This window comes from Pollicipes pollicipes, unplaced genomic scaffold (genome assembly GCF_011947565.3).
Source record: "Pollicipes pollicipes isolate AB1234 unplaced genomic scaffold, Ppol_2.1 Scaffold_3087;HRSCAF=3621_pilon_pilon_pilon, whole genome shotgun sequence".
Lineage (NCBI taxonomy): Eukaryota > Metazoa > Arthropoda > Thecostraca > Pollicipedomorpha > Pollicipedidae > Pollicipes > Pollicipes pollicipes.
The window spans coordinates 43,778,319-43,791,102 of NW_023596225.1; the positions used below are offsets into that span (position 1 = coordinate 43,778,319).

Below are 12,784 nucleotides of genomic sequence, written 5' to 3' on the forward strand. Positions count from 1 at the left end.
CCGCCCTCGAACTTTTATCTTCAACTGCGGGCAGACGCCACGCTGCCTACGGAGGCTGTGACACCGTACGTTGTGGTTTTTGTTTCTACGACATGCGAGCGCGCCTGTTCAGAAGTGTATTTCGAGGTTTTTCCACTGACCAATTCTGAAGGAAGGATCGCTACGCACGTACGTTAACGTTTACGTCACGGGTTACGTCCAGATGGTTGGCACTGACCAGACATCACCAAGTGTGTCGTACCTTCTACATAAGACCATCTATTTTAGCACTACACATTTATACACTATCTACTTAACGAAACTATTTCGTTTTATTACCGAAACCAATGTCTTTTCTGATAAACCAGGAGTTGGCAATCGCGGTTGCAGGCGTATTCCTAGCAACAGCTTTTTCTTAACGTCATACACTGCTACCAAACGCCGCTTGAAGGCGTCCTCGGTACTCCTCAGGAATTCAGGTTAAAAGTCAGACATGGAACGTCCTGCTCTCATCTGTGCAGAGTTCTGCCCCGTCACGATAGCCTCCAAATACAGATGAATTTCCCTGTGCATTTTTTAGTGCCACGCCCAAGTGGAAAGTGCCCTTGACTTTCGTTTGCATTAAACGAAAAACGAGGACAAAATTTGCAAAATGATAATGTGTCTCAAAAACGCACCTTTGAACGCTTCACGACAAAATTGGTACGCTTGGCTTGCCTGTGTTATTTTTGTATTGATATCAATAATGGTTTAGCAATGACAGCAACGCAGACTTGTAATTAGTCTAGTCGGGGTGGAACTGGAAAAGTAAATGCAGAACCTTTGTGTTTCGTATCGCTGCAACGTTTAGTCCGCTCGGAGGATAACGTTTTACATTCTGCAGTTGAAGTACACGTCCCAGTCTAATCTTCGAACGATACGCATTTATTTCGAAAGAATTTCTGAAGCATTATTTGAAAATGGTCGTTCTCACACGCTCGGTGCCCGCCGCCGGTGTTACCTGCAGCAGATCATGTCCCCCGGTTTCACGTAAAACTTTTACTCTTGTCTCCTGCCTGCAGGCAAGGGGAGAGGGAGCGGGGGCAACTGCGCCGCCCCCCCCCCCCCCCTGCTGCGGATCGAGTAGGTTAAGTTCGACGGCCCCTGGTGGCCGCCGTTTTACGTGGATTGAGATGTTTATCGCTGTGGAAGTATTTATGTCAGGTCTGTAAGTTGCGGAAGGGAGATTGACATTTTCGCCGTAACATCGGGCTGAACGGCTCGTCCTCTGCCATCTGGCGGTAGAGTGATGCGGCAATTTTCCATGGCCGCTTTTGTGGCAAGAACCAGTTGTGAAAACGTATGACATTGGCAATTTCGCCGTGTACACAAGCTCGGTCATTTTCGTGGGGGTATAGCTCAGTGGTAGAGCATTCGACTGCAGATCGAGAGGTCCCCGGTTCAAATCCGGGTGCCCCCTGGCGGCCCGACGTTTTAGAGAGGTTAATTCGCGTCCACCACCTGGTGCCCCGCGACCAAACGTCGCGCACTTGCGGCTGCTTGACACGTGACTTAACTGCCTAATCGTTCGGTCTCCACTCTCTCACCGCTTCCTCCCTGCCATGCCTCTGCGTGACGCGATGCGTACACCAGAGCCACGACTGGAGTCGGGGTCGATACAGAACCTGCTCCCCAATGGCCTCATTTCAGACGGGAGAAAGGACGAGTTTCGCTAGACCCTTCGACTCCCTCTCATGCGATCCCTGGACTATAGCGCCAAATTCTTTAAAAAACTTGAAGCCTCAGTTCTCTTGACGAGGTCCACATTTCTAAAAAGTGTATCGTGATCCCGCCACTGCTGTCGAATTTGGACTTCCCTCTGGCATAGCTTTACCATACTGTTTCTTGCCCCCGGACCTGGACCCCCGCCCGCCAGCAGGAGCAGGGGGCGGGGTCCAGGCTCCCCTGTCCGTTCTGCCTCCCTCCTCACCTGCTGCGCCACTCCTGTTCACCACATATGCGGCGGGCTGCGAAAATTTTCCGAGTGTACATGAGACTCGTCTAAGTGACTTGACGTCACCAGTTGACCTCAACAGCCAATAACGGAGCACTCATTGCTTCCTAGTGCCGGAGCAAATAATGACGCAACCGCCTGCAGGGGCGCCAGTCTTCGCCGCCGAGACAGTCTGACGACGCCGTGTCAAAAGCGGACCGTAGCGCCGGGCGGGTCTCCGGCTACCGCGCCGGCTACCAGTGGACATGGAGGAGCATCAAAGCCGCGCACAAACCGAACGAAACCGAACGAAAGAAGACACTAGACGTCTAAGACTACATCAAAGAAGATACTATACTAGAAGATTACCGAACCTCAGAAGATACTAGATTCGACATGGAATATATATATATATATATATATATATATATATATATATATATATATGTGTGTGTGTGTGTGTGTGTGTGTGTGTGTGTGTGTGTGTGTGTGTGTGTGTGTGTGTGTGTGTGTGTGTGTGTGTGTGTGTGTGTGTGTGTGTGTGTGTGTGTGTGTGTGTGTGTGTGTGTGTGTGTGTGTGTGTGTGTGTGTGTGTGTGTGTGTGTGTGTGTGTGTGTGTGTGTGTGTGTGAATATATGAATATATGATATAAACTGGGCATCTGAGTCAACGGATGATTCATTCACGTGGCTTGTCGGTGCGTTGTTTCAATGTTATACATTGAAATATTGGCACGTCAAACAGCGATAAAAAACAAGAATAGCGATAAAAAGAGCAATCAGAATGCCTTTCCTTTGACTTCAAAATATGACAGCTTTAAACAAGATAACTTAGATGCGACTATGAAGAACGCCTCTACCAAGTTTCAATTTTCCTCGAGCTTCAATCCGCTATGTGTAACAACGGCCGAGCTACGGCTTGGAACGCAACGCAGTGCATGTTGCCCGTGCCCACGTGCTCCCGACTCGCGGCAGCGTGCGGCGGAGCTCAAGTCCGCCGCCGCTGCGCTGCCACGGGGTGGCAGAAATTTGCTGCGTGCGGCGAAGCCGTGCTTCCCTGCGCTATCAGTCAACATTCGAACATTGCGTTCGGCCCGGCCGTTCATGAGGTGAGCCGGTGTCAGTCTCCTCCTTTGGTTAACGGTTTGCCTTTGGGAGCCTGGTGCAAGCCGGGTCAAAGGAGTATGCTTTCGCTTTGTTTGACTGTTTGACTGTTTGTACTGGCGGTCTGTGTGTGCGTTTGCTGGCTGCAGACGTTACTTGGCACTGTTTGCCCGTGGAGTTCAAGTGTGCCGGTTGTACAAACGCTGCATACGAGCAAGCTTTACTGTAGACGAGTCGTGGAACTGCTATGTTTACGATTCGCGATTACCTTTCGAGCACGCTCTTGCAGCGTGCACATGAACTTAATAGCCGTTAAACACAGCACGAACGTCGTGGAGACCCACGACAGTCATTCGACAGGCAGCGCAGAAAAAAAACATCAGGATTTGCCTGGATGCGCAGGAATGTCGACACTCCCTGAAGGCTCTGGGAGTGCACCGGCTCGTATTGAAAACACCAAAAGTTTAATCATTGCACCTCAGGACCAGACAGGACCTCAGGACAGGACAGGACCGGACAGGACCGGACCGCAGCAGCTGGGTTCAGCACCACCTGATATGTGTAATGCCGCTTAGAACCGACTTCGTTCAGCTGCGGTTCAATCGGTGATGTAACGGCCTTCGGTATGCTGCGCGCATGCGCAAGCAAGCCTCGACACCGGGAAACTGCCGACGAACATCCCTAGACCTCGCGCGAACACCGCAGGTATTGAGGACATTTGACATTATTGGACATATTACATATTGGACATATTATATATTATATATATTATATGGAGGACATATTGAGAACAAACTGGCAGTGAAACAGTGCTAGAATGCAGCATTCAATTTCCGTCATCGCAGATGACTCAAGAGCTCGTCTCGATCAGTTCGTGCGTGAGTTCGCGACGCGTTCAATACGCTATGATGCGTTAAAGCTCCTCGAATGGCAGGGACTAATTTAGAAGCATTATAAAGACATGGATCAAAGTTCCTCGAATGGCAGGGACTAATTTAGAAACATGATAAAGACGTAGACATGCAGATATCCGGCCAACAAAGAGCAACAAGGGTCCATCAAGGCTGGCCTACTTCAGGTTCCGTACACACTCTCAAAACTAATCCCCCGACCCACATCAATTAAGCGATAAATGAGATCTTTGGACCGATACAACTTATGCAAACGGTTTTTGAATGTTGCTAGATAGGGACTTCCTACAACTTTTTGTTTCACCCCATTCCAATGCTTTACTACTTTTGGACTAAATGAAATCTGTCTCCTTATAGCTCTACTCCTACCTTTTGCCGAATGAAACTGGTTTCTTCTTTGTCCCGGCCTGATTTCCAGTATCAGTAAGAGATATTAGTGAGAGAAATATCCAGTGACTGCATGGCCTCCATACTCCATACTGCTGCCACCATCCAGCGACAGCCCTGCCCAGGCTAGCCCACAGGTTACTCCGGCCGCTGGCAGCCGCGCGTTTGGATGTCCGGGCGTTGGGAGAGGACCAGGCGGCCGCAACTCCGGTGTAGCCTCAGGGAATGCCAACGGCGGCACACCGTTATGACGTGTAAAGACTCGAGGTTAAAGTGATTGCCTCGCCTGTTTTGTGCCTTCGTATTAACAGGCTCGCTGGGCCAATCACAAACGCTCTTTTATTCGCACCAGTAAAGGTGCGCACGGCGGTTGTCATGACAAAGGCGGTCGCGACTGCGGGAAAGGTGCGTGATGTTATAAAACGTTGGCGGCGTAATTTGGACTCGAAAATCGCGTAAGTGATATCCATATTATGTTTTGAGGGTGCTGCAGTGGCGCTTCCCAGTGGTATCATTAGACGTAACCGGTCCTGAGGTTTCACTAGAGTAGGTATATTTTCCTGTCTTGCACGGTTTTTCACTTTTTGTGCCGCGCCTCTGCACTCACGTGCGACGCTTGGTTGCGCCGTGAATCATCGGACAAGTTGGCAATGTCGGGATTTCGCAACGCGACGCCGAAGACAACGCACGGGCGTCTGAACCGTCACCATGTCGGTGTGAACAGTCTCGTCACTGCGCGCATTTCCCACTGTTTCATTCATGGTTGTTCGCACCACGCCGCTCTTGAATCAACATCAAATAGAGGAATGTGGTTAGACAGTGCGGCGTCCGAACGGCTCGCGGCTCTAATGGAATCTGCCGACTGCAGCCGGCAGATTAGACATGGCAGGCAGCCGGCAGATTCCATTCCATGAATTGCCGACACGTGAGGTGGACTGGACACTGGTGCAGTTGCGCTAACATTCGCTACCTGAAGTTTTGACACTCGAGTTCTTCGGTGCATCGTGCAGCCTTGCAAACATCATTCACGGCGTCGGACAGCTCACGCCGATCTTCGCCCTTTGCCAAATTGCCATCGACGTAACACGGGCAACGGCAATTTGGATGGATCGTTTGCCAGCCGGCAATACACGCCATCCCGGAACCGTATCTTAGCGACGGCGGCTTGGCGCGGCTCGGAAATGACACAGTTAAATCTATCGAACGGGCAATGGCGTGGTGCAATGACTGATGTCACACTTGCCACGTGTCCGAGCGCACGAGCTGGCAAGAGGAATTTCCCCGTTGTTGACGTCCACAGTCCGTTTGGTCGCGATACCGGACCGGTATCTTGACAACGGCAGGTCAGAGCGGTTCAGAATGGCACGCTTTGATAGGAAATCAAACGGACAATTGCCTGGTCCCGGCTGAGCGGTCGCACGTGGCACCTGGCACGCAAACATGAGCTTGTAAGATGGACGTGCTCATTTTCAAACTGTGTTTATTGCTTGTGCCTATCTCGGCAATAAGGGCAGCTAGAGGCATGAATCCAACTGTGGAGGGGCGACCAAAGCAATGTGAATGTGATCATGTGTCCATGTGAATGTTTCACAGGGAGCGCAGCAAAGAAAGCATGCAAACGTTTGCTGTTATTAAGTGCACCTGTTGGGCTCCACATGTCGCTGCCCATTGTCATGGGCAGCGACATGTTGAGCCTGTAAGGTTTAAATCAAGATAGTTTTCCTGTTCACCAAAGTCTGGAAGTATATTCGGCAGTGCCGCGGTGAAAAACTGCGCTCTTATCTGACCGGAGGGCGGGCTATAGCCCCCTTGTTCCCCTTTTCCTTGGCTGCGACCGTGGTTCGTCCAGAAAAATTACCTTCAGATCGAGGAAAACGTGTTCTGCCAGTTCCTCGTGCAGTAGAGATAGATGCAGACCCGTTTGTTTGGTTGATCGAACCGGTTTTGGATGGTATTCCATCATTTTCGATTCAGCACAGAGAGGGTCTCCTTATTACTCCTGAAACTTTTACCAACGCCCAGCGTTCACAAGGGGGCAGAACCTGCGGGAGTTAAGAGACAAGGTTTGGCGGGACAAGGGGACTAAGGTCCTTTCCCCAACTAAGTTTGTGGGTGCTGGCATACCTACTCCAGGATGTCCAAGAGTAAAACTTTTTTTTTACGTTTGAACGTAAACTTAAACGAGTGTTCAGCGCTAGTGGCGTTCTCCAGACCCAAGCAAGTTCGTAGTGCCAGACATGTCAATATTTAGTTATGTTAAAACGGTGCAAAAGATCTTTAAAATCGGTAGTTTTAAGATATTTCCGCTCTGATGGGGCCAGTATGACTTTTAAAAAATGGACGTTAACATCGACTTGAACGCTTGACAAAAAGCCCCTAGCCCTCTCTTGCCATGTAGACTCCACATTTTTGACCATAGCATCTAGATGGTGGGTCACTTGAGTGAAACGGGCTAAAAATAAAGGGGTGGGAGTTTAGTTATGCTTAGAAGTTCCAAGATTTGAAACTGCGTCGTTGTGAAACAAATCCTGGCGGTTAATGCGGCTCGATAGTGTGTTACTCTTTTTAATACTTTCCGACTTTACTTTGACCTTTCTGTTCTCCGTTCCATCTCGAGCAAGAGAACAAAAGTAATAATAAAAATGTTAGGACATGTGAAACAAAGCTATATGTGTTAAACGGGCCTTTACGTTGTATCATTATTCCATCAAAGAATTATTATGAGCACGCACTGCCCGCTGTTACACATCCAAGTACCTTTGGCGCACGCGTGCTAAAAGTGTTGAGCTTATAGCGGTGCGCTTCCACCTCCTGCAGAAACAACTTTAGTTAGTCCCCCTGAGCGAACGCAATGCCTGCGATGATGTCAACATTGACGCATCTTTATCCGGTAAATCATTTGTGACTTTTATTCACCGCTAAAATACACACTAAAAGCGATAGCCGCCGCTGGTTTCTCATTCATCAGTTGGCTTCTTTCGCCACCGGCTACTTCGGTCTGAATAAGCTGCAATCCTAGCCAAGTGGCCTTATCTACCAAATCCAGAAAGTCTCGTGTCAAGTTGACAATTGGTGTAGCATCTCCAAAATAATTCGCTACCGGCATCGACGACAGCAGCTGAGCCACGGCTGTTTTCTTCTTTATCGCCGGTGTCACCCGAAGCCGGACAGAACACGACTGCTTCGGGCCTCACTTACGCCAAGCGGAGGTGCATGACGGCCAACGCTGCCCGGACTCCGTCCGGTAGTGTAGCAGGTCATGGTACGACTTCAGGTCGTTCATGCCTTCGTCAGCAGACACCGGCACAGACATTCGCCCGGATACACACACACACACACACACACACACACACACACACACAACACACACACACACACACACACACACACACACACACACACACACACACACACACACACACACACACACACACACACACACACACACACACACACACACACACACACACACACACACACACGCACACACACACACACACACACACACACACACACACACACACACACACACACACACACACACACCACACACACACACACACACACACACACATACACACACACACACACTGACGCCCGTAGAAAACACCAGAACCCGAACCAGAACCTGTGCACTAGTTGGCCGTCATGCGTCAGAACGTGGTCTATTCGAGGCATGAGATGGTCGCGTCATGCCTGGTCTCGGGTGGTGCCAGCGATAATGGGAGGGTAGACATGGCTTCAACACTATTGTCTATCCCAGTCACAAATGATTGTGGGAATGCCGTGCAGTTCGTCAACAGCGACACACAATTCTTAGATCTGGTATCTGAACTCCTTTGGCTGGTATTCTAGCTTTCTCGGAGCGGCACTAGGCGATGGCTAAGTCACCAATTCGGTCAGTGGGAAGGCGACGGCGACCGTTTATTTTATAGTGGTGTTGAGCGGTGTTCAAAAGTATTTTTAAATGACGTTGCTGAAAGGCGTGCATCGGTTCCTAGGATCCTTGCAAGCATTATAGGCGGCGACAGGGATCTGCAGTAGCTTCTGCAGGAGGTGAAAACCCACCTATGCGTCAACAATTCTTAAGGGAGCAAGCGACCTTTTGTACTTTTCACTCGTTGTTAGATCATGCGCTTCCGATTTTATTGGTAAAACCGGTTTTCTCGAAATTGGTCTGGAAAGCCCAGAGTTTCTATTTGAAGTTACCGGTTCTGCGGGAGAAATCTTATTGGACTCCTTGCTCATCACGATAAAAAATATATGTTTGGTTTACCTCGCGTGCACCGGCTCACTTCGATGCGTGACGATATAAAATGCATGCTCATGGTAGATACGTGACTGAGTAGCGATGCAACGTGAAGGTCTGTTTGGAACACAGGACTTTTTTATTCCATGGCTTGACGTTTTCTTTCCCTTGATTGAGATCAAAAGATCGAAATGAGGTCAGATGGCATTAAAGAGAGGCGAAATATGCTCCCATCACATTTATATGCGCACGATTAAGCCACTTTTGTGACCAGGATTTGTTTGACAAGCATCTTGAGGCAGTTAACAATATTTTAAGCCTGCTACCTCCCCACCCAAAAAAGTCGGATGCTCCTGCCGCCTGCCCGATGTTATGGTCAAAAAACATGGAATCGGCGCGATAAAAGAATGCTAAGAACTTTTTCAAGTGCCCAAGCTGTTGTCTATGTCCATTTCTTAACGCCTTGCTCGTCCCGTATGAGCGAAAATGGCTTAAGACCACCGAGCTCGACGCTCTTTGTGCGCCCCAAAGATACACGAGTTTACCTACCACCTTACCTACACCTTACCTACACATTGTGCAATGAGTTAAGGACGCCCAAAGGCATTCATCGCTAGTACTGCTCTGTGCAATCACCAGGCACCGAGCAATCGGGTGAGTTTCTACGCGTGCTAGCAACGCGTTTGATATCAAAATTGCGCTGCATCCACCGCGCTTAAGGCAAGGCACTTTGCCACATGCTTCCATGCCTAGAAAAACACATGCGCTGAAAAATACCTGACTACCCACCCCTTCAACAATAGCCATTTGCAAACCACTGATATTCTCATTGTAACGTTTGACGACCTTCGCTGGCTTAAGATCACACTTTGACCATGATCATACGATCGGCTAATGCTCGCGCTCCGAACTCCAATTTGATCTCCAGATCTCCAGATCAACCAGCACTTTATGTGACGTCACGTGGTGGTTGCGCTATGGTCAAGACCACCTACTGGCTACCTCAAGCAGCGTGGTTTCATTTGGCGCGCGGCTGCGGCCGCCATTGCCGCTGATGTGCGTCACTGCAGTGACTGGTATGTGACAGTGTAATGCCGATTTCGGTAAGTTTCTTTTGGCCGGAGTAATCTCATGCCTTTCGTAATAATTGACATAAGCAAAGTAAACAAAACGTCGTCGAATGCTGTATTCTGGTATATAACAGAGGTCAAGCGGTACATGTTGGCCTGGCTTCAGTAACCGTGTAGGCAGTTTCCAATCCACATCAACCAGCTGCCGGCAGCAGTGTCGGGCCGCCGGCTCCCGTCCAGCCTATGGACGCTGACAGAGGCAGCTCCGGCGGCGCAGGCGCGGGCCACCGGTCCCTTCGGCAGGAGCGTCAGGGTCGCGGCGGTCCCGCTAATCCGCGGTGCCCGCGGGACCGTGTCGACGCCGGCGCCCAGTCGAGCGAGCCGGCCCACGGCCCGCCCGTCCGGAACGGGCCTGTCGTTTCTGACGGACAGCGATGCGCGCTGTGCACTATGCACGGCGGGAGCCGCAGACTCGGCAGCATGGGGAACAGCTGCACCGGAGGTGGGAGCGACCGTCCGGTGTTGGGACGTCCGTGGTGGCTGGGATTGCGCGACCCGTCAGCGATGCGTGTCGGAACGCCGAGTCCCGTCCCGGGACGCCGGGTCCGTCCTGGGACACCGAGTCTGTCCCCGGGACGCCGAGTCCGTCCCGGGACGGCCGAGTCTGTCCCGGGACGCCGAGTCTGTCCCGGGACGTCGAGTCCGTCCTGGGACGCCGAGTCCGTCCCGGGACCACCGAGTTCGTCCCGGAACATCCAGCCCACTCCGGGATGCCGAGTCCATCCCGGGACGCCGAGTCCGTCCCGGGACGCTGAGTCCGTCCCGGGACGTTAGTCCGCTCCGGGACGCCTCCAGAGCCGGTGACGGGAGTGACTTGAGTACCCAGCTGATGTTTGTCTGTCAATATTGCCTACCTTGTGTGACCATCCGCTATTCATCTGACTGATAGATTACCCATGCTCGGATAAAAGAACGTTACATTTTTTCATTTTCTTCCTAAATAAGGCATCGCAGCAACACAACTGATGTTTTCACCTGCATTCTGTTTATTTGACTCCTAGAGAGGAAATCATACCGCACATTTTTTTTGGCCCTAACAAGTGAAAGTTTTTTGCGATGCGTACCATGTGAACGGGAAGTGTTTGTTGAAGCGCCCTAAAAATCGGATTGTTTGTTCAGCGATCATCACATAATTGTTGCTCGAACGACTTCGCTGTTATGAAATGACAGTTTAACACTGGTGCTGTGCGCTACTTCGCGACAACTAAACGTTTTCAAATTGCAGGTAACAACAACTCGCCTGCTTGTTACAAATCCACTTAACTCGTCCCATTCTCCTTTTAAAGGAGCAGACGTAATGCGTACTTGCAAAAATATCTGGCGGTACAAAAGTGGATGATAATTCATGACAATGCTGTATTTTTGTCTTCAGTGTTATGTTGTCAATAGGTGTACTCATCTCAACACAAGATCGGAATATTTCTGAGCAATATGCAGTCACACGTAGTTAGTACCAAGAAGGACCGATGAACAATTTAGAACGAAACCCCACACAAGTAACATAAATTGGCGACAAAAATTAGCGCCTCGAATTAATAGAGAAGTTGTAAAACTTGAAAAGCTTGTAAGACAACATCTACACCTGGCTATGAAGCACTAAGCAGCATATTTTACATGCGTGACATATTTTACATGCGCCCGTTTACATGGGGTCACCGGATTGCTCCCGGGACCGGCTCTGGCTCTGACACTGACTCTGGCTCTGGCTCTGGCTCTGGCTCTGGCTCTGGGTCTGGCTCTGACTCTGACTCTGGCTCCAGCACCGGCTCTCGCTCCTGCTCGTACATCTGCTCCTGATCCTGCTTCTGCTTCCGCTCCTGACCCTGCTCCAGGGTGGTGACTTGTCGGACGGGAGTGACGCGGGCGCAGGCCAGTTGGTGCGCACGGCCGACGAGGCCGGGGAGTAAGACGGGACTGACGGTGAGCCATTCGCAGCGGTGGCGTACGTGCACCAAGGCCGTAAAACGTCCTTTGTTCAAGCCGGCCGCTGCTCTCCGCCACAAAGAACCATGAGTTCGGCTCACGCAGCTGACTGGGGCATATCTGGTCGACCTTGACAGATGAAGGAACAGAACGGCGCCAGGTCTAGTCTCTCTACACGTGCCGGTTGACCTAACGCGGGCCGAAGCTGCCCCACCTCGAGCCGCTCCAGGAGCACAGTCAGCGTTGGCGGTGCGCTGAACACCAGCAGCTGGTTCCTGGCGTTCCTGGCTCCGTAGACTGTGTCACCGCTCGACTGCTTGTCGCCAGTCCTCTCGCTGGGCCGGCCGGTGTCGAACCGGTGCATGCCCAGCTCGGTGTGGTCTCCGCGGCCGAACCGGCTTGCCGCGAGCCAGCAGGCCGGCACCGTGTACGCACCCAAGCGCCGTCTGCTCACACGCAGGCAGCGTCCTTATCGCGGCTCAGCCAGGCGGGGGCGGTACGGGGGTGCCGGCGCCCGGACGGTCCGACGACTCAGCGTCGCCGATCGGGACGGCTGTCCTGCGGTTCAGGTCGGCGGAGGCATTCCGTGACGCTGCTTGCCGGTCCTTCTCGGCGACAGGCAACGAGAGGTCGCAGATGTCGTTGCATGGTGTCCTGTCAATCCTGTTTACATTATGCCTTCACAGTATTGTATTCGGTCCAATTTCGATCCTGACTTGTGCTCGTCCAACTGCGTGAACTGATAGGCCATTGAAAGACGCTGTGTAATAAACAAAACAGCCCCATGAACTGATAGGCTATTGAAAACACCGCTGCGTAGTAACAAAACAGACCCGCTGAGCGCTTATGCAACTAATTTCAAGCTTTTGTAATGAATACCACTACAAATATGGTCTGCCCAACACACGCCCCATTGTATATTACACAAGTGCACGCGCTGACGCACACGCACACACACACACATACATCAGTGCACGTACACGTTATTAACGTACATACACGTAGTACACGTAGTAGAACTGGCATTCATCGAGGAGCATTCGTGTTGGCCAAGCAGAGGATCTGCGGCTAAATTCCGGACTAACCTGAAGTGCACGCCTTTGAACTAGACAGTTAAAGACTGCACCTGC

General features: G+C 51.1%; 1 non-coding gene across 1 annotated transcript; it reads left to right on the forward strand.

Annotated features, from left to right (window-relative positions):
• The first annotated feature begins 1,366 nt into the window (after window positions 1–1,366).
• TRNAC-GCA (transfer RNA cysteine (anticodon GCA)) lies at window positions 1,367–1,438 on the forward strand. The gene has a single exon. It is a non-coding gene; the product is annotated as a tRNA-Cys (tRNA).
• The last annotated feature ends 11,346 nt before the right edge of the window (window positions 1,439–12,784 follow it).